General features: G+C 41.8%; 2 non-coding genes and 1 pseudogene across 2 annotated transcripts; 2 read left to right on the top strand and 1 right to left on the bottom strand.

The window, feature by feature from the left end:
- The first annotated feature begins 1627 nt into the window (after positions 1 to 1627).
- Positions 1628 to 1699, top strand: TRNAQ-UUG. Its single transcript has one exon. It is a non-coding gene; the product is annotated as a tRNA-Gln (tRNA).
- A 15052-nt stretch (positions 1700 to 16751) lies between these two features.
- Positions 16752 to 17242, top strand: LOC100592461 (annotated as a pseudogene).
- A 2620-nt stretch (positions 17243 to 19862) lies between these two features.
- Positions 19863 to 19934, bottom strand: TRNAM-CAU. The gene has a single exon. It is a non-coding gene; the product is annotated as a tRNA-Met (tRNA).
- Between the last annotated feature and the right edge of the window lie 2188 nt (positions 19935 to 22122).

Here is a 22122-nt window from a genome sequence, read left to right as displayed (position 1 = left end):
TTAATACACAATTTACATGTGAGGATGGATAGAGAAATAATCACTTATTCCTTAGTCCACTTAGTGAATCTGCATTTTTACATAAACAATAGGGCAGAAGAAGCAATCAGATATGCATTTGTCTCAGGTGAACAGAAAGATGACTTTCTGTCCCGCCTCTGTGAAGATAAGCTATCAACTTACATTACCAGGGTGAAATTCAACAGAACTGTTTTAGGGTAAAGATCTTGAGGTCCACAAAGAATTTCGTCGTGGGCAAATTGTGAGGGAGGTATGTAGCTTTAAATAAAATAAAATAAAATAAGATAAAACAAAACAAAACTTTGTAGCTATCTTTTTTTTTTTTTTTTTTTTTTTTTTTTTTTTTTTTTGAGACGGAGTCTTGCTCTGTCCCCCAGGGTGGAGTGCAGTGGCGCGATCTCGGCTCACTGCAAGCTCCGCCTCCCAGGTTCAAGCCATTCTCCTGCCTCAGCCTCCCAAGTAGCTGGGACTACAGGCGCCCGCCAACACGCCCGGCTAATTTTTTGTATTTTTAGTAGAGACGGGGTTTCACCGTGTTAGCCTGGATGGTCTCGATCTCCTGACCTCGTGATCCGCCCGCCTCGGCCTCCCAAAGTTCTGGGATTACAGGCTTGAGCCACCGCGCCCGGCTGTAGCTATCTTATTTAGGAGTAAAATGGGAGGCAGCTTTGCCTGTCACAGTTCCCAGCTTGACTTTTCCCTTTATCTTAGTGATTTGGGGTCCTGAGATTTATTTTCTTTTCACAGTAGATAGATACAATTCCTGTTTCTGGAGTTATTCTGGTTATTATTACCGCATAACAAGCTAGCCGCAAACTTGATGGCATAAAACAAGCATATTATTATATTCATGGATTCTGTCGTCAGGAAATAGGACAGAGCACAGCAGGGATTGCTACCTCTGCTCCAAGATGTCTGGAGCATCAGGTGTAAACTCACCAGCTTAGGGTGATTCTTGGGATAACCGCTGAGGGCTGGGATCATTTGGAAGCCTCTTCACTCACATAGCTGGTAAATGATGCTGGCTGTGGCATGGGACTACCAGCCAGAGCATCTACATGTGTGGCCTGAACTACCTAACAGTATGGTGGCTTCAGATGGTCAGACTTGACATAGAGTAGCTCAAGATTCTGAAGGTGAGTCTCTCAGGACATCCAACCAGAAGCTGTGACTTCTCATTTCGGAATAAAAGTCAAAATCCTAACAAGGTCCTACACAGCATTGCAATTGTATGTGAGAGGATGATTCGGTGGGAGAGTACAAACAAGGATGGGAGCACGGATTTTACTGTTAGAAAAGGCCCCAGAAAACCTAGATGAAAGATCCAAGGTCGTTTTGCAAAAATTGTGCACTCCTACGGTTAATTCTTTATGCGGTATTGTCCTGAGCATTGCAAGATTTCCAGTATCTCTGGTTCTGACCTGTGAAAGCCAGTTGTGCCCCAGTCATTGAAACAAGCAAAACACTCAGGCATTTCCAAAATACTCCTGTAGAGGGCAGTACAGTTTTGTTTAAAAACACATTGTTTTATATTCAACAGTTAAGAGCTAGTGACTCAGGGATAAATATTTGTCAGAAGAAACGCTTCATAGGAAGGCTTATACGTGGCCCCATGGTGTAATGGTTAGCACTCTGGACTTTGAATCCAGCGATCCGAGTTCAAGTCTCGGTGGGACCTTCTTGGCCCTTCTTCTTTTTTCACTTCTCCCAGTTATCTTGTCTCTTAAAACTAGAGTGATTCCTCGTAACCCAGTCCACCATACATCACAGTATCTGCTTAGCAGTAGTATCTATGTCAGTCCTCAGAAGTGTGAGACCACCTGTGAAAGCAAGCCCATGCGCACAATCAACACTACCAGGAACAACTCCCTAATTCTGTAACCTGTGCCCAGACACGGATGGGAGAGAGGCGCCTGTCTGAAATGTCTCCCCATGTCTTGATTCCTAGAAAGGAATGTATGTGTGCATAATACAGAAATGCCGGTTTTTAAAAGAATGACCACATTACTCTATCACTGGAGAAAAAAAGTGTCTAACGTGAGAAGTGATAAATATCTGATTTGAGGTCAAGAAACTTGTAGTGGTACTGTTCTCCCTCCAGGCTTCACTCTTTCCATGGAACACTTTTCAGTGAGGATGGGATTCAAGCCCACACATGAAAAGTGTACTGGATTAGAAAATGGTCAGGCCACCTCATCCTATCCTGGTTGCAAATTTCTCAAGTTCTTTCTTAGACTTATTTTTGGTAAAGCCTCTGCACTTTGATTAAGTTGATAGGCATGGTACTGTCAAACTGCTGGTAGCAGCTCATCAGTGCACAGGCCTTGCTGTCGTCTTAGAGACTCTCACACAAGTCCTTTCCCTTTTGCTTGAGACAGATTTTTTACATTTTAGTGATTGCTACCCTAACTTGCACACATCTCCAGCCTCATCCGTCACCATTCCTGCCACACACAGAGCCCAAAATTAGCTTCTAGTCACCGGCCACGGTAAAATTATTTCTATTCTTCAATTTTTCCCTCTCTTCTCATTTTCTACTTGCAAAACATTTTTGTCTTCCCCTCTACCCTCACGTTATGAGAGCTAGTTCTTTTACTCATTCTTCAAATATTAAGTTAGACCTTCCAGACCTTCTTACTGAGGCCTTCACTGGGCTCCCTTTATAGGAGCTTAGTTGCCCCATCTATGTCTCCTCAACACCCTAAATCTCCTTCTCACACCACTTCACAATTTAATTCTCATTTAATAAGCTCTCCCTCTTACTCTGGACAGCAGGTTCCCCTAGGGGAGAGACCAGTACTGTGGTCTTTTTCACCTTTCATTTTTCAGTTTCATTTTGCCTGGCTCATGTTAGTTCAAAAATACTTGCTGAGTGCATAAACTTTTATCTAATATGATTTGATTATCCTGGAACCCAGGGTAGCCTGTCTCCATTTGGTTGCATATCTTTCTGCTCTGCTTCTTCACAAGTTTCTTTTCACTCTTTTTCCTTCACTGATCCCAAGTCTACATCCACTCTAAGAACAAGTCTTCGCCCAAGACTGGAGCAGAGGTCTCCCTGGGGATGAATTTCAATTATGACAGTATCTTAATGAGGGCTTTCAGTTAATAGTTAAAGTAGGGATGGGAGGTATGTGATTAGATCACTATATTTTCCACATTTTTGGAAGAGAATTCACCTTGGAAGAAAGGTTCCTTTCATTACATTCTTGGCCAGTGGTCCAGAAGTCCATACATGCCTAGTTTGGGTTCTTATCCGTTGTAGGGAGCCCAGGGCCTGACACCAGCCTAGCCTCTGGAAGGTAGTAACTAAACATTCTGGGTTAAATTGAAGATTTTTAATTGCTACCTATAAGCAAAGATTTAAGCTAATAAATCCTGTGTGCTTTCTGAGAATACAGGGAGGAGACTGTAAGCTCTGAACCCAGCACTTACTCTCACCATGGTCAATAGAGTTTCAACTTGCTGCTCTCATCACAGTTGGCCTGAGAATGAGCGTCTGAGGATATAGGAGATGGCCCAGGAAAAGCACAGATGTATTCTTTATGCTAACCCAGAAGTCGCTGCTCATGACACAGGCACTGTTGTACACGTGGTGCACTTTTTTTTTTTAAAACCTATCAGGTACCCCACACGGTCAAGAACATTGGGGCGGGGTGCAGTGGCTCATACCTGTAATCCCAACATTTTGGGAGGCCAAGGCCAGTGGATCACTTGAGGTCAGGAGTTCGAGACCAGCCTGGCCAACATGATGAAACCCTGTCTCTACTAAAAATACAAAAATTAGCTGAGTGTGGTAGCTGTAATTCCAGCTACTTGGGAAGCTGAGGCACAAGAATAGCTTGAACCCAGGAGATGGAGGTTGTAGTGCAGTGAGCCGAGATCGCGCCACTGCACTCCAGCCTGGCTGACAGAGGGAGATTGTCTCAAAATAAAAAAGGAACTATTTTCCTCTTTGGCATTGGAAAATGTGATTGAACTAGTATATTCATGTCTGGCTGGTTACGCCCAGAGACAAGAAATCTATGTGGCTTTCTCCACTCAGGTTTGAAATCGTCCTTTTTGTAAGGACTTTTTTTTTTTTAAGGAACTTTTCTTGTGTCCACCACGGTTTGAAAGTTTGGAATCTCCCTTGGAGGATTTTTACCCTCTCTCCTGAGAGTTTTCTGCCACCTCTGTGCAAACGGGACTGTCCTTGACCATCTTCGACCTAAAGGAAATCATGTATACAGTGGTCCATTTCCAAGACAAAGTGCCTTAAATCGTCTTAGGTAAGCAAATTACAGAAGAAACAGGATATACTAGGCCCCTGCTTGGATAGCGATGCCTGCTTGTCGGCTCCCCTCTCTTTCCCCGCCCCTTAATTGCCCTCATCCGAACCAAAGTTCAGCCTAAGATGAAAGTTTACTAGCCTGCGAAATAGCTCGTTTTGTCTGTTCTTATCAGCCTGCCCAGCTACTTAGGTCATAAGTCAAATACTTGAAGAGCCCCCGAGCTAACTAGGATGGCAATGCATTGTGGGCTGCAACAAAATGCAGCAAGACAACCCTAAAGAAACACCTAAAGCCTCTAACCAACAATCAATAGGCGACATCCGGGAAGGTTGTGACCCCATAGTACTCACCCTGTGAGGAAGCCGGGGAGGGACCTGCGCACCAGGGGATAAATCGGTTGTTCAAAGTGTGCTGGGTGTGCCTGCTCATCAGACAACCGATCTTGCAAGACCGTCGTCAAACTCTCGCTTTTGCTGTTCTCCGGGTCTCTGAGTCCATTCTTTGGGTTTGGACAGTGAATTTGTTTCTCATAGACCTAGTCTAGGATTGAGGAACACTCCCAACCCAGCTTTCCAGAAAACACTGAATTTAAAGATTTTGCCTAATGACAGCCAGTTGCAAAAATTCCGTTGCAAAAAAATCCAGCAGGAATCCTGATAAAAAGAACCCTGTATTTGCAGGGAGAGTTACTGGGTTGTGGTTTTCTTGTTTGTTTGGCGTTGGGGACTGTTGTCATCCACAAGAGGGCGCGTGCGGTCCTCGAAGACCACTTCCAGAATGTCCGTGTGTCCGCTGAAAAATCTGAAATCCCGGAAACCAACCCCAACCTGCAAACTATTACATTCAATTTGCACTAAGCACGCTGTCCATGAACAGGCGTCGAATCCAGGTTAAACTACTTGGAGCAGAGCTGCATTCCTCTCTACCACTAAGGAAATTGCTGAAGCGCTCGCTTCTAAATGTGTACTGAATATCATGTCGCTCCTAGTCAGCTAAAACCCACCAGGAGGCGTTTATAAAGATGCTAGGGTAGGGCCGACTGAGAACATCCCCAGAGACCCATCACAGCAATCAGCTGTGGTGTAGGGGGTGGATTTTCACAGTATGGGCTCCTGTGTATGTGCGAAAAAGGGGGTATGCGAAGCAGGGATGGGGAATCTTTTTTGTGTCCGTTTGGGAGTCTCCCCTGCGCATATTTCCCGTTGGTGAGCCGGCAGTAGGAAGCCCGTGGGGCCACGCGCTGTCCCGGGAATCTCCCGAGGGGCTTTCCTTTCCCCCTTCCCTTCGCCCCCTCAGTTGAGCTCCCAGGAATGCTGGGATTTTCCTCCAGTCTAGTCTTGTAAGTTCACTTATTTCAGTTTTCCGTAAACACCAACGTCTCCTCTGCAACTTGGGAAAATCTTTCTACGCACGTCCTCAAACGCGCCATACACCACCCTAATAAACGACGTTTTTTGTGAAAGCAATAGGATCTGATAACAAAGCAGAATGAAAGATCTCAGGTCTCTCACAGGCTCCTCACCTGTAAAATAAAGACAATAGTTCGCATCTCACCAGGTTACTGTGAGCGTTCGATGAGGTAACAATACAGAACACTAGTCACAAAACCTGGCACACGATAAGGGCTCGGTTTTGTTCGACGACTTCACTTTTTTTCCAGTGAAGAAACAGAGGCCCGAGGGAGCGCCAAGTTTCTGAATCCCTTGGAAGAAAAGGTCTCGGGTGCGAAGGGTGGGGTGTGCTGACATTGGAAAACCACATCAGACCTTAGAAAGGAAGAACTAGGTCATGAAAGACTTCAGGGAGAGTTGTTAACACCTTGGCCCCATGGTGTAATGGTCAGCACTCTGGACACTGAATCCAGCGATCCGAGTCCAAATCTCGGTGGGACCTCATCTGAAGCTTTAAGTTTCAGTCCTACGACTTCCCTGTGATATACAGGCAATCATGCAATTTCTACACACCATTCTCATTCCATCTTGGAGCTTTTATTCACAAACACACGAGTTAAATGCAGTGTGGGAAGTTTTATCCCTTTTGTTAAGTGATATATTTTCTTTCCTTTCTTTTTTTGTAAGGCATCATTAATGATATATTTTCAACACAATTTTATTTTATTTTATTTATTTATTTATTTTGAGACAGAGTCTCGCTCTGTCACCCAGGCTGGAGTGCAATGGCTCAATCTCGGCTCACTGCAAGCTCCGCCTCCCGGGTTCACGCCATTCTCCTGCCTCAGCCTCTCCGAGTAGCTGGGACTACAGGCGCCCGCCACCACGCCCGGCTAATTTTTTTGTATTTTTAGTAGAGACGGGGTTTCACCGTGGTCTCGATCTCCTGACCTCGTGATCCACCCGCCTCGGCCTCCCAAAGTGCTGGGATTCCAAGTGTGAGCCACCGCGCCCGGCCTATTTTTTATATATTTATAAGTACTTATCAAATATTATATACTTAATTTTTATTGATTGCATACTACCACCATTAAATTTAAAAACAACTAAAGCCAGAGGAAAAACACTTAAAATACAGATAACTACTGGTAGTGACTAAAAATTATATATCAATTTTAAATCTGTTTCAGAATGCTATGATGGAGTGATCAGTCAGTCATAGCCTTTAAGCATAAACGTGTAATATAGTGGGCTTAAAATTCTATGGCAGATATGGAATAGAAATATCTTTTAAAGATAGAAAAATAATTTATGCACGTTTTCAACTGTTAAATTTAATTATGCTAAGTATATTTTTAAAGAATTCTAGTACATGCCAAGTTGTTAGCTTTTAGGTTCCAATACACAAAATTCACTGAGTCATTAAACACTTCTAATTTGTATTTCATCAGATGCTGGCAATTACATTCTTTAGAATGATTTAAATTTGTAAAGAAACATTTTAGAACACCACTGGAAAACAATGTGTGAAAGCACAAAAATATTTTTACAATTCTTAAAGATTCCAAGGGATTAAAATAGCTTGAAGACAGTGTTTTGATGAAAATAATACCATAATAGGACAAAGCAACTCCCTTGTCATCCCATGCTCAGACTCTTTCATTTCTATTTTTCAAGTGCATTTTTTTCCTGTAAATTTCCTATTTGTGTACATTTGATTTAAGATGGTTTGTATTTTTATCATGATTTTGAAGGCATTCATAGAAGCATATTTTTATTAAGCCATTCTTGCTCAAATATGTCTTGTGTAACAGTTTCCAAGTCAATATTTTTTTCTTCTGAGTTCTCTTATTAATTTCCTCTGCATGTGTTGTTGTTTTACGTTTTGTATTTAAATCAGTAATCTATCTGAAACTTAATTTCTTACACACTTGAGAGGTCTACCTTTGTTTTCCTTCATAGGTAAAGTTAGCTGCACCATCACAATTTATTTTAAAATCACCTTTGGGCCGGGCGCGGTGGCTCAAGCCTGTAATCTCAGCTCTTTGGGAGGCCAAGGCGGGCGGATCACGAGGTCAGTACACCGAGACCACCCTGGCTAACACGGTGAAACACCGTCTCTACTAAAAATAAAAAAAAAAAATTAGCCGGGTGTGGTGCAAGCACCTGTAATCCCAGCTACTCGGGAGGCTGAGGCGGGAGAATCGCTTGAACCTGGGAGGCGAAGGCTGCAGTGAGCCAACATCTTGCCAATGCACTGCAGCCTGGGATCTTTTGATTAGTTTTTTTAATTCATTTTATATCCCCAAAACATTCTTCCTCTATGGTATTCAACATTTTCAGGCACGTGGGAATAAAGAGATAAAGAGGTAGAGGTTGAAGACTCAAATATTCCGTTTTGTAGTTTCCAGCTGCTGGTAAAGAAGTAAGAACCCATTAGGCTGTTGATGAGCTTACATATGAACCAGTAGTCTGGAGTGCAGAAACCCTAGGAGTCGGATTCCAGTGCTTTGGCCCAGTGGTTAGTTACCTTATTCATAATGAAGATGTTGGTGCCATTAAGCACAGCAGAGTTTCCTTGGGAACCCTGCAGGCTTTGAAGACATCCAGAAAACAACAACAGGTCACAAACAGACCTTGGTGACTTTGGCATTCATTTGAGATATTTGGAATATGTCCCAAAGTTGGGCCAAGCTAAAAGATAAAAATTTTCTTAAAAGAAAAACAGGTATTTTGAAACATGATAAAGCTCAAGTTTGTATAACAAAGGTTAATTTTGAAAACAATGGTTAATTTGAAAACAAGGGTTAATCTCTCAATGGCATCTTTTGATTTTCATGATCCACACCTCAAGAGCAGTCTGGCCTTCCTATTTTTCTTCTTCCTTATCCCACTATTCCCTTTTCCTTCTCTATTTCTTCCATTAGCCCTGTTTTGTTTTCTTTATTTCCTTTCCCGCCTATGCACAAACTAAACCAATGATAAAATATTGTCTCTGTGCTCTTTTTAAGATATATTGAGGACTACATTTAAGGTTTGAAACTGTCAGAAGCACTAGAATTACAGCAAGTTAGTTTATAACTTGTAGCTAAAGACCTAAAGATTAAATGGCAGTTTCAAATCCTAAAGTTACATGGATGTGTTTATACTATGCATGAATCTAAGAATTTGTGTGGGTAAATTTCATTCTAAGCAGTGATACATCTGAAAGGATGACAAGTAAAATTAATCAATTAATGATACCCATTGCTTTCACTACTGTGTTTTTTAAAAAAATTTTCAGCCAGAGCCAAAGCTGAACACCACCAATTTTATAATTATGCACAGTTATCAGACAAGTTTGTTTGTTTGAGACAGAGTCTCGCTCTGTCACCCGGCTGGAGTGCAGTGGCTCGATCTCGGCTCACTGCAACCTCTGCCTCCCGGGTTCAAGCGATTCTCCTGCCACAGACTCCCGAGTAGCTGGGACTACAGACGCGTGCCACCATGCCCAGCTAATTTTTGTATTTTTAGTAGAAATGGGGTTTTACCATATTGGCCAGGATAGTCTCGATCTCTTGACCTCGTGATCGGCCCGCCTCAGCTTCCCAAAGTGCTGGGACTATAGGCGTGAGCCGCCGCGCTCGGCCCAAGTTTTATAAATCTTGATGCCATTTGGAAACCTATATGATTGTGAGGCCAGGAGCAGTGGCTCATGCCCTAACACTTTGGGAGGTTGAGGCAGGTGGATCACCTCAGCTCAGGAATTCAAGACCAGCCTGGGCTACGTGGCAAAACCCTGTCTCTGCCAAAATACAAAAATTAGCCAGGTGTGGTGGCAGGCACCTGTAATCCCATCTACTCAGGAGGCTGAGACAGGAGGATAGCTTGAACCCGGGAGGCCGAGCTTGCAGTGAGCCAAGATCGCACCACTGCACTCCAGCCTGGGCAACAGAGTGAGAATCTGTCAAAAAAAAAAAAAAAAAAAAAAAGGAAACCTATATGATTCTGATTGATAAAACAATCTCACAGAAACAATTTGACAAGATAATTCCTCTAACTTTACAATGAATGGCAAGAAAACGCAGCAGAAAAAATTATCACCGACGGCCGGACGAGGTGGCTCACGCCTGTAATCCCAGCACTTTAGGAGGCTAAGGGGGGCGGATCACGAGATCAGGAGATAGAGACCATCCTGGCTAACACCGTGAAACCCCCGTCTCTACTAAAAATACAAAAAATTAGCCGAGCGTGGTGGCGGAAGCCTGTAGTCCCAGCTACTCGGGAGGCTGAGGCAGGAGAATGGGGTGAACCCGGGAGGCGGAACTTGCAGTGAGCCGAACTCGCGCCACTGCACTCCAGCCTGAGTGACAGAGCGAGATTCCGTATCAAAAAAAAAAAAAAATTATCACCGAGCTCAATCAAAGTAACTTTACTTGGGACGGCTATTTCAACAGTATTAGTAATTTGCTAATCAGTTTTCTAGTTCCTACATTCCTTTTGCTTATAAGCATTCAAATGAAATTGACACCACCATAACTGGTTTTCAAAAGCATTTAGGTCTTTTGAGGTTGCATCATGGTTTACATTTAATTATAAGCTGATTTATTTCCTAAAGAGAGAGTTTTTTCTGATTTTATATTACCTCTGCTTTCTCATTAAAAACTAAACGTAAAACCTGGATGCTGGGAAATGCAGTTCATTTGTAAGAAGGCTCACCGCCTCGTGAACTCAGATGGTTAGCAGGCAAAAACAAAACAAAACAAAAACACTCCCTGCAGAATTCAGACTTTCTGCGTGAAGTTTGCCCTAAATAGAAACACACACTTGAGAAAGTCTTTGATTTTAGCCTCCTCTGAACAGCACAGGTGAGAATTTGCTTCCGTCATTGAGTTTCTCTGCAAAACAAACCCAGAACGAGGGTGGCTAAGAATTGTTCATGACTTGCAAGCACGGAGGCAGGAGAGAGACTGAATTTCTCCTCCTGGAATTCCAAACTAAAACCCTGGAGGTGGCAAGGGAATGACCCTAACAAATGGGAAGATTTCAGACTTTTATGGGGAGACTTCATTATATTTCTCATCTAAAACTAACAAGACACGAAAAATCTTTTCCAACACCAAAGGTGAAAATCATCCCAGCTGGTGTGACCTGGGGAAGTAAAGGTCAGTTTCCCAACTGCAGCGCATGCGAGAACGCATGACCTGCAATGTGACAATGACAGCTTTTCAGAGAGATGTCTACTTGCGCTACCAGGGCCTTGCACCAACCAGCCCCTGGCCAGACTTTCCCTTGAGCAAAGCAGCGATGCGGGCAGCAGAATGTAGTCTTTCTGAGAAGTGGAAAGGAGCCAGGATTACTGAGAGGACAAGCTCTCCTTTGTGAAGCCTTGGGAATGAAATGGCTGGAGAATGGAAAACAGGTTCCTTGCAAGTCTTTGCTTACTGTGGGTGAGGCCTCAAAATGTTCCATTCATTTCTACAAACTTTTGATAACTCCTCCAGGTGCTGGTCACTGAAGCAGAAGATGAGGCCTCTGCAATTAACGACTAAATGTATACAACTAAATATAGAATCACACGTGTGGATCACTTTCTCCAGAGGCCACTGGCCAAAAATGATGTGAACGAGAACCTTTTTCCATCATGAATTCAATCCTTACCATGCAAACAGGTTCCCATCTTTCAGTGACTCCACAAGCTCTTCTATTTTAATCATGGTTAAACACACGCCCTTTAAAAGCAAGCAGGGTTGGGATTAGTGAAGAAGGAAGAGTGGAGAGAAGAAATTTGGGAACAACCACCGCAGACAGCCTTGGGACAAAATGTAAAACTGAGCCATCCTGGGTTCTGGTGAAGATCATAACTGGGTGAAAGTCTTACCCCCAGCAAAGTGTTGATGAACTCTTATCCTGATCTAGGCACTGTGTTAAGCAATGTGGACTCTAAAGGGAACAAGATCTCAAGACTGGTCCCTGCACTGGGGGAGCTTGCTAGAGGGTAAGAGGGAGATATTAAAAAGAAACTAAAACATGTGGTGTTATGATGAGGGCAGTTTGGGTGCTGAGAAATCATAGATGGAGGCAGCTAAGCTGAGATAATGGAAACCAGAGAAGCCTCAGTAAAGTCAAGTTGAGATCAGAGGAATGAGTACTGAACTAAAGCAAATAAAGTGAGGGCAGAGGAGAGGGCTAAAGAGTGTTGTGGGAAGTGGAGTTTGGGCAGAAAAAAAAAATTCACCATAGCTCATGCTTGGAAGTCAAGTGTGAGGACTGAGGGTGGAGATGCAGCAGGTTAGGGGAGCATCATCAAAGCATAAAGTGCTCCCTGGAGCCTTCCCCACTTATTTACTAGTCTGCACACAACATTCTATTTTAAGCAAGAGTCCTCCCTTTTCTCCATTTTACTTAAATTGTCTATCATTGATATGGACTCATGGAATCTTTTTCCCCCAGTGGTTTATAACTCATTATTGTCCTTAATTATATTGATGTTCAACTTTACCCATATTTAATTAGGGAGAGCCCCTTTTTGGGAAAATAGCCTCTTGCCTTGCAGGAGCAAAGCCATCTTGAAGCAAAACAATCATAATGACTAATATTTGACTCCCGCATACCGAGGCATTCTGCAGCAAGGTCAAAAACAATGTGTGTAGCATGAATAACCCCTCATAAGGATGCTTATCTAACTTCCCCAGTGGCCATGGGTTTTGCAAGACAGTCTGAGGTGTGATCAGCTGTTCATATTTTACCCTAAAAGCTTGCTATAGAAAGGATACTTTCTGCAGGGTGATTGCAGGGATCCACCCTCTCAGGCTGCAGCCCAAGATGTGGTTTCTGTTTGTAAGTCTTTATTAAATGTTTCTTTCTGAGAAATTGGATTTGTCAAACTTTGGCCTCTCAGCTCCCTGGGCCTTTGGAGGTTGCTTTGCCTATACCTGCTCATAGTGGAAAACCATTCGAGTGGCTTCTGGATCCTTGTAGCTTGCTACCATCATTTTACTTTTTTTATTTTTTTTTTATTTTTTTATTTTTTATTGAGACGGAGTCTCACTCTGTCGCCAGGCTGGAGTGCAGTGGTGCCATCTTGGCTCACTACAATCTCCGCCTCCCTGGTTCAAGGGATTCTCCTGCCTCAGCCTCTTGAGTAGCTGGGATTACAGGCGCATGCCACCACACCCAGCTAATTTTTTTTGTATTTTTAGTTGAGGTGGGTTTTCACCATGTTGACCAGGATGGTCACGATCTCCTGACCTTGTGATCCACCTGCCTCGGTCCCCCAAAGTGCCACAATCATTCTTTTGAACATGTTCTTATTTTCTGCATAACAAGTTGTTCCAGACTTAATTTGCATCTACCCTGCCCCAGCCCAAAATTCAGCCATTTCTCAGTAATTTCCTGATTTCTTTCAGTGGGGAAGAGTATTAGAGAGGAATATCCGGTGGCATAGTGTACTAACTGCTTCTATGATATCTGCTTCTTGGTCCTTTTAATGGAAACACCTAGGAAATACATGTGCATGTGTACACATATAATCATATGTACTTACACATGTGCATGTGCATATATATACATATGTGCATGTATTCATGCCCATACAAATACATATACATATTTTAGAAATCATGAGCTCGGCTGGGCGAGGTGGCTTACGCCTTTAATCTCAGCACTTTGGGAAGCCAAGGCAGATGGATCACCTGAGCTCAGGAGCTCAAGACCAGCCTAGGCAACACGGTGAAACCTCGCCTCTACTAAAATACAAAAAATTAGGTGAGCACGGTGGCATGTGCCTGTAATTCCAGCTACTCGGGAGGCTGAGGCAGGATAATCGCTTGAACCTGGGAGGCGGGGGTTGCAGTGAGCCGAGATCGCGCCATTGCACTCCAGCCTGGGGGACAGAGACTCTGTCTCCAAAAAAAAATAATAATAATAATAAAATAATTTAAAAAAATAAAAATAAAAAAATCATGAGCTCACATCCATACCTCCCATTTCAATCCATTCATCTCTTCAGGATTCTTTCTTACATTCTCCCATTCTATATTTGTATGTGTCCCTTTTTCCACATTGAGACCCCTAATTCCAACAAGATTAGCATATTTACTCACCTGCTTTATCATATAATACATGTACAATAGTTTTGGAATTGCTTTGCCCGTCTACTAACAAAAACTATCCGTTAAAAGAGGTTCAGTAGGTGGTTGTAACAACTAACCAAATAAATAAATAGAGTTAAAGATTTGTTTGCATTTCTCCATACACACACCCCTGTCTCCTTACCATCCTCACTCTCTTGGCCAAAGAGTGAAGGTGTACTGTCAAATGCCCTGTCCACAAATTATGTTCTTTTCCGTTCCATGTAGTCATACTATGGAATAAAATTGAGTTCATTTGCTTTAACTTGCTTTCAACCTTAGTTTTCTCCACTCCCCATCCTTACTTAACATTAGTTTTTGAAAATGTAGGTTGGCCGGGCACGGTGGCTCATGCCTGTAATCCCAGCACTTTGGGAGGCTGAGGTGGGTGGATCACCTGAGGTCAGGAGTTCAAGACCAGCCTGGCCAATATGGTGACACCTCATCTGTATTAAAAATACAAAAACTAGCCGGGTGAGGTGGCACGTGCCTGTGATCCCAGCTGCTCTGGAGGCTGAGGCAAGAGAATCATTTGAACCTGAGAGGCGGAGTTTGCAGTGAGCCCGTATCACTCCACTGCACTCCAGCATGGGTGACACAGTCAGACTCTGTCTCAAAAAAAAGAAAAAGAAAAAGTAAAACATTCACACGCTTTCAAAAGTTAAAGGCCTAACAAAAGGTAAACTCAGGGAAGTGGCCTCCCATATCCCTTGCACTCTGTTTCCCCCAAGTCTTCTACCACCACCACCATTTTAGGTAACTGTTAACGGTGGAGGGTGTGCAGGTTCTGGCGTCTTAACCGAAGAATTGGACAAAACTCGCAAACAAAGCAATGAAGGAATTAAGGGTTTTATTGAAAATGAAAGTACACTCCACAGTGTGGGAGTGGGCCTGAACCTAGGGGCTCAAAGACCCCATTACAGAATTTTAGGGAGTTTAACCCCTAGAGAATTCTATTTGTTACTTCAGAAGACCCTATGTAAACGGAGAGGATGAGGTAAAGTTACAAAGTCATTTACAGCATATGCCCTATGGAGAGGATATTTCCTGTTATAGCTGAAGTAGGAATTGGCCTTATGTTCCCTGCCTCCAGACCTTATTTTCCTGTCTCATTTCCTCCTTGAGAGATGTGATCCTCGTAAATCTTTATGGGAGGCAGAGGGACTGATGGTCTTTTTTCTGTAACTGCTTCATGCTACCTTGGGGCGTAGTCCCTACCTATTGTGGATCATGGAACTCTCTCTCTGTTCTGTCTAGTGGAGGCAAGGTAGCTTCTTGATGGCCAGGGGTGGTGTCTTCACATGGAGGTGGCTGGAACCTTTGTTTCATGATCATCTGAAGCTTGATGGTTTCTAAGCAAGAGGAAATGAATTTGGTTAAAAGATTTAATGGGAACTTCGGGGGGGGGATGCCTATGCTCTCAGGAATGTTTGTTATAGAGATTTGCAGGAGAAAAAACAAAACCTGGTTTGTTCTAGAATCTATGTGTTTCCTAAAAGTCTTAGCAGAAGTGACTCCATTTTGGTTTGGCTTGGTTTGCTGGGGCCTAGTGCATGAGCCTAGTCCAAAACAATGGCCTTCCAGAATTTTGTTAAAAAATTTCCCCTTTTTGGTCAGGGTCTCAGTTAGGTGAGAGTGTAACCAAAATTAGGGCCTTAGTGCCACTCTCAGTTACCATCATTTTGGGCTTCTGGTCTCAGCACATCATTCATAGGTTAAGGGGTCCTCATGGTTGCACATTTCCTTCAGCTCTTGTTATTCCAGCTGAAGAGAGACCATTTGACATTCTAGAGATGGCTACGTGTAAGCATTTAAAACTTTTGAGGGAGTGCAGTGCACCAGGGAGACTATTATTATGACTATTGGGAGGATGATACCAAGAGTTTGGAGTGTGCTCCTTACCCAAGGTCCCCATAAACCAAACCTCTTAAAATGAAACACATCAAAGGATAAGCTAGATAAAGAATTTACTCATTTAGCAATTTCTTTGTCAATCCTCTACCACTGAATTTCTGTAATCTTCATTTGATGTATTTCTCCACAGGCCACAAGTGCCAGCAGCTGCACAGATACTTCTCTGTTTAGCCAATTCTATCATAACTTTCACAAGAGAATTTAGAGTCTATTGTGTAACTATAGCCTTTACAGTACAATTTTCTATAGAACCTATTGTGAGGGATATATTTCTAATCATTGTTTCTTTTTCTTTAAACCATGGAAAAAGGACCTAACAAATGATGCCTTTTTAGAAGAATGAAGGCCTTCTGGCAATGTTCTCTTTAACCCATGATGTGGGTTAAGAGGAGTGAACCAATGTTTTGTTTTTGATTATGAGGCAAAGCATGTACCTTTAAAGTTTCTTACCTACATTGGGCCTTCATCTTTTATCTATCAAAGTATAAGTTTACCCATTTAAAAAGCTGGTTACAAACTCCTTCACAAGTAAGAGTATACACCATAAGTGCACATAACAGACACCTTTTCCACTTCTATTTTTTTGTAGAGGCATAAGCAAGAAAAAATATTCAAAAATAAGTTTCACGACAGTAGAAGTCTTAATCTGTGAACTTGAGAAAAGCTGTTCACAGTAAGGATGCCATTCTCTTCTTGGGAGAAATTTCTCTGGTTAGTTTTACCTTAAGGGTTCCAGTGGGTACACAGCTCTAAGAGCTTGGAGGGACCCTTCTCAGTTGTGAGATTATGAACTCAAAGTTCAAGGTCCCAAAGTTTTGTTGTAGTGTGAATGGCAAGAACAGTCTTTCTCTGATGCTTCTAGAAGATTCAAATCATAAAAAGCTTTCTTTGCCTGTTGAAAATACACTGTAGTAATCTACTGTTATAACATCAGCCCTCTTGCATAGGAAACCTTTTATACAACCAGAAAACATGCAATGAAAATAACAAATGAGCTCTCAAGCTTGGTGTTTGGTTGGTGGGGACCACGTAGGTTCAACATGTGTATCGGAAAGTGTTATTTCTGTTCAGGGCCCATCTACTCTGGTCACAGCATGATGTTCGTCCACAACAATTGCAAGGTGTTCAGATTTTGTAAATCTAAATGTCATAAAAACTTTAAACAGAAGTGCAGTCCTCGCAAAGCTAGGTGGATCAAAGCATTCCAGAATGCAGCTGGTAAAGAGCTTATAGTGGATAATTCATTTGAATTTGAAAAACGTAGAAATGAACCTAGCAAATACCAGCGAAGCTATGGAATAAAACTATTGATGCAATGAAGCAAATTGAAGAAATGAAACAGAAATGCCAAGCTAAATTTATAATGAACAGATTGAATAAAAATAAAGAGCTACAGAAAGTTCAGGATACCAAATAAGTCAAGCAAAACATCCGTCTTATTCAAGCCCCTCTTGCAGGCAAAGAGAAGTAGTTGGAAGAGAAAATGGTACAGCAGTTACAAGAGGATGTAGACATGGAAAATGCTTCTTAAAAATCTCTGTAACCATTTCTTTTATGTACATTTGAAAATGTCCTTTACAGACTTGGAACTGCTAAATTATTAGCTTATTTTTTACATAAGGTCACTTAAATGAAAAGTGATTAAAACATATCTTTCCTACATTGCCATCTGAAAAACATCAGATATTACAAATGTTAGATTGCATCTCAGTGTTAAATCTTCACTGATAGATGTACGTATGTAAATCATGAAAATTCTACTTCTAAGTATAGAAGTGAATTGTGAATGTAAAATGGTTATGCTATTTGGATAATGGCACTAGGCAGCATTTGTATAACAACTAATGGCAAAAATTCATGGCTAGTGACATATAAAATAAAATATTCTTTGCAATAAAATATTCCCTTTATTAATGTTATAGCAGGGGGGATACAACAAGGAACTAACAATTTGTATGACAGTGTCAAATGTTATTTTGATTTTAGGATTTCCTGTTTTGGTTTATTTGCATCTTAGAAGAGCATAATGACATTGTTTGATGAAGCCTAATTATTCTGGACTGTTTTGACCTGGTTTAACCCTTCTGATAGGTAGTTGTGGATGTTGGGGATGAGAACTGAATAATCTTTGCCTGGAGTGACACTACACTCTAGAATTTCCATTTTGGAGAATACTCAGTTCTAACTTGTGATTCCCGGTAGAACAAACTTTATTTTTCTAGCCTAGCAATGTTCTAGAAGCAGAGGAATCCCAGTGCCTTTTAAAAGTTATTATATGGTTTTCTTTTAAAAAGCTCCTGTTTTTGGAAAGTAGAATTTATGGGTATAACATCTGTTCATTATTTGCACATAAAATAAAACCGTTTAAAAAGAAAAAATAAACAGAAAAAGAAAATAACAAATGAATAAAATTCCTTTATAAAATGTTTAAATGGGTGACCACGTGACCAAATGTATCTGAAGCTTTGTTTTCCCAGGAATATGGCATCAAGCATTGGTTATAAACTATTTTAAACAATTTCAGTATTAGCTGGTTTAACATGAAATTATTTTCTTGATATTTAATTGTTTGTTTTACTTGGGTTAGTAGCTTTATACAAGAAAATTTGGTTGTTTCTGCAGTTTACAATAACTTAACATAACTATAATTAATAGCTTATACTATTTTAGAAATCCCATACAATTATGAAATATATATTAGTATTATTCACAAAAATATAGCCTAAAGAAGATTGAGCATCATTTTGGCAATCCCATGTACCTAAACATGTCAAATAATCCTGTTTACCTCTCTTTTCTGGACACTTTAGGGGCCCGCTGAAGTATTCAAAAAGCCAGGTTCCAGGGAAGAGATTTTTGAAACCGATGTTTGATTTTGGGGATTCCAGATTACCATAAGTTATTTATTTTGCCAAAATGATGACTCAGAAATTTTAAAGAAGGAAAAACCTTTTATAACCCTTTTGAATTTAGTCAGCATGTTCACACAGAGAACCTCTTCTGTTAAAAAAAAATGTAAAACATTCATATGGTTTAAAAACTTAAAGGTATAACAAAAGGTAAACTCAGAGACGTGGCCTCCCATATCCCTTACACTCCATTTCCCTCAAGTCTCTTACCACCATTTTAGGTAACCAGATTCACTGTTTTCTGGTTTATCTTCACTATGTTTTCTTTTCAGAAAGAAAAACAGGTATGTGTATGTTTTCTTAATTCCCCTTCCTTCTTGAAAAAAGGTAGCCTACTATAACATTCATTTGCACTTTCTTTACTTAACTCTATCTCCTAGAAATTATATCTTTTTTGCAGCCCCATAGCGCTTCCTCTTTGAGTCCATGTTACAGTTTATTCAACCAATCTCTTATGCCTGGACATTTAAAGTTAGTTAAAATGCTTCTAGAAGGTAAGCAGACAAAATAAAGATTATTGGTCTTCTGAGTTTGCCCATGGAATTCTGATTCACAAAATGCTTTAAATGTACCCCTATGTTTTCCACCATTTACATTTTTTTAAAAAATCTATCCAAGTAGAATCAACCATTTTACATTTAACTTCATTGTTGCTTCTCTTTCTTATAATATTCCATGTGTCTAGTTTCCATAAGTATGGAAGGAGGAGGGTATAAAAGATGTCTTTTGGCCATTGTAACAGACAGCTTTAGAGAAGAATTCACAGTACACTAAATGAATTTAATAAATCATGCATAGAAATGAACAAAAGAGCGAAAGAAGCAGGAGGGCTCCCATAGAAGCAAAAAGACAATAACGATTTACAATAACCAATGGTCTCAGGCAAAAGTCAGTAACAGTGTTTTGCCTTCGAGTGCAAGAAAATATAAAATTATATTCAACCTCAGTGTATTTTCTCTTCACTGGAAGATAGGTAATTTGTTGGGAGTAAACATGGGAATTGTCACCTCCTCTTCCTAAGTAAGATATGCCTTTCCTCTGAAATGAGTGAGAAAGGAATTATGCAAACATTTGGAGAAAGGAGAAGGAAAATGCTGAAGACATATCTAAAAGTGAGATACAGCCCCTGAAAAGACTTTTAACAGAGGGAGAGAGATAATATATATAATACATATTTAGAGGCCATCTTCTCCCCACAACTGTGGAAGATAATTCCTCAAGAAAAAGTAAAGCACACCTCGTTAGCAGAGGATGGTTTCGATCCATCGACCTCTGGGTTATGGGCCCAGCACGCTTCCGCTGCGCCACTCTGCTGGCGAAAAGGAGTTCTCACTCTTCGTATTTATCATGTAAGTGATCAGCCATTTTTGTTACACCGCTTTACATCTTTCTGTTTTTCTTTCACTGTTTCTTTCCCGGTTTTTCTTTTTTCTTCTTGGCCTCTTAAGATCAGCTCACTCTAGAACCAGTTGATTCCAACAATCCCCTTCAAGTTGCGAGTTGGTCTTCCCAAATCTACCAAACATGCTTCAAAACCTGACATTTCTTTCTTCAAGAGCTGCTTCGGGCTCAGGAGCAGAAACAGGAGAAAGTCGAACAAAGCCCTCAGAAGCCCTTAGAATCGAAGAAGACATTAAGTCAGGCTTACTCTCCTTAGAGAGAAAGTATATTAGCCAGTTCGCTTGTTTCCTGTCCCCAATAAAATTTCTTTCCCAACACTATAAGTATTTTTGCATATTGACCTAACGCCCTTTGCAGCTTTCCGGGCACCTGGTGTACCAGCGCAGCCCCACCTTACCCCCACCCCTATCCCTGCCGTTGAATTCATGAAAAGGGGCTTCCTACCCCAACCCTTTGGTGTTATGTTTGCGGACAGCTTTCACTCTCAGCGAATCTGGGCTTTCCCAGCCAAGGGCCCAAACAGAGACCTTTGATGCTCCTTCATCCTGTGCTATGTCAACAAAGTCCCTTCTGAAACTTTTATTTTGCTCTTTTCACCAACTTGCTTTTCCCGTTTTTTCAGAGTTTCTCTGTCTTCAGGAAAGCCTTGTGTTTCCAGTTCCAGGTCAGGCATAGGATTGGTGGCCATTACTCTCCAGCAATTTCATTTATGTTTTCTTTCTTTTTTTTTTTTTTTTTCTTTTCTAAAAAGACAGGCTGAGACACTGAGGCAGATATACTGGGGTTAGGAAGATGTCCCAGAATAAGAGCATGAGAAAGCAGGCTGGAATGGTTCATGTGGACAAGATGAGTCCTAAGCAAAACTGAACCAGGTCCCACCAGGACCTGACCTGGGGCCACTAGATTTGGAGGCATGGGTATTAACTATCACAGCAGGGAGCCCCAACCCCTGGGCCACTGACCCGGTACTGGTCAGTGGTACTGGTAGCCTGTTAGAAACCGGACCACACGGCAGAAAGTGAGCAGCAGGACAGCCAGTGAAGCTTCATCTGTATTTACAGCTGCTCCCCATCACTGTCATTACCGCCTGAACTCCACCTCCTGTCAGATCATCTGAGGCATTAGATTCTTATAGGAGTTCTAACCCAATTGTAAACTGCCCATTTGAGGGATCTATGTTGCCCACTCTTTTTTTTTTTTTTTTTTTTTTTTGAGACAGAGTCTCGCTCTGTCGCCCAGGCTGGAGTGCAGTGGCACGATCTCGGCTCACTGCAAGCTCCGCCTCCCGGGTTCAAGCGATTCTCCTGCCTCAGCCTCCTGAGTAGCTGGGACTAGAGGCGCCCGCCACCATGCCCAGCTAATTTTTTGCATTTTTAGTAGAGATGGGGGTTTCACCGTGTTAGCCAGGATGGTCTCGATCTCCTGACGTCGTGATCCACCGGCCTCAGACTCCCAAAGTGCTGGGATTACAGGCGTGAGCCACCACGCCTGGCCGTTGCCCACTCTTTACGAAAATCTAATGCCTGATGATCTGTCACTGTTTCCCATATCCCCCTGATGGGACCATCTAGTTGCAGGAAAACAAGCTCAGGGCTCCCTCTGATTCTACATTATGGTGAGTTGTATAATTATTATATATCACAATGTAATAATAGAAATAAAGTGCACAATAAATGTTATGTATTTGAATAATCCTGAAACCATTCCCCTCTCCCCCAACCCCTGTCCATGGAAAAACTGTCTTCCATGAAACCAGTCCCTGGTACCAAAAAGGTCTGGGACCAAGGCATCACAGCACTGAATTTCTGCTTACACTGCAGGTGTTGCCAGAGGGCTCAGAAGGGTTTCCAGAAGCCAGTGAGACCCCAGCCCCAGTTTCCAGGTTCTTGACACCTTCATAAGAAAGAATTCAGGGAGGAGTCAGAATGAAGCCAAAAGCAAGAAGCTTTTATTGTTAAGCAAAAGTACACACTTAGGGAAGTGCGGGTGAGCTCATGAGAATGAGTCGTGCCCAACAGAGTTTGAGTTTTCTATTTTTATGGGCTCTTGTAATTAGAGGGTGGACTAATCATGAGGTTTTCTGGGGGAAAGGCGAAGATTT

Source organism: Nomascus leucogenys, chromosome 22a (genome assembly GCF_006542625.1).
Source record: "Nomascus leucogenys isolate Asia chromosome 22a, Asia_NLE_v1, whole genome shotgun sequence".
NCBI lineage: Eukaryota > Metazoa > Chordata > Mammalia > Primates > Hylobatidae > Nomascus > Nomascus leucogenys.
This window is presented reverse-complemented; position numbering and strand designations above follow the sequence as displayed.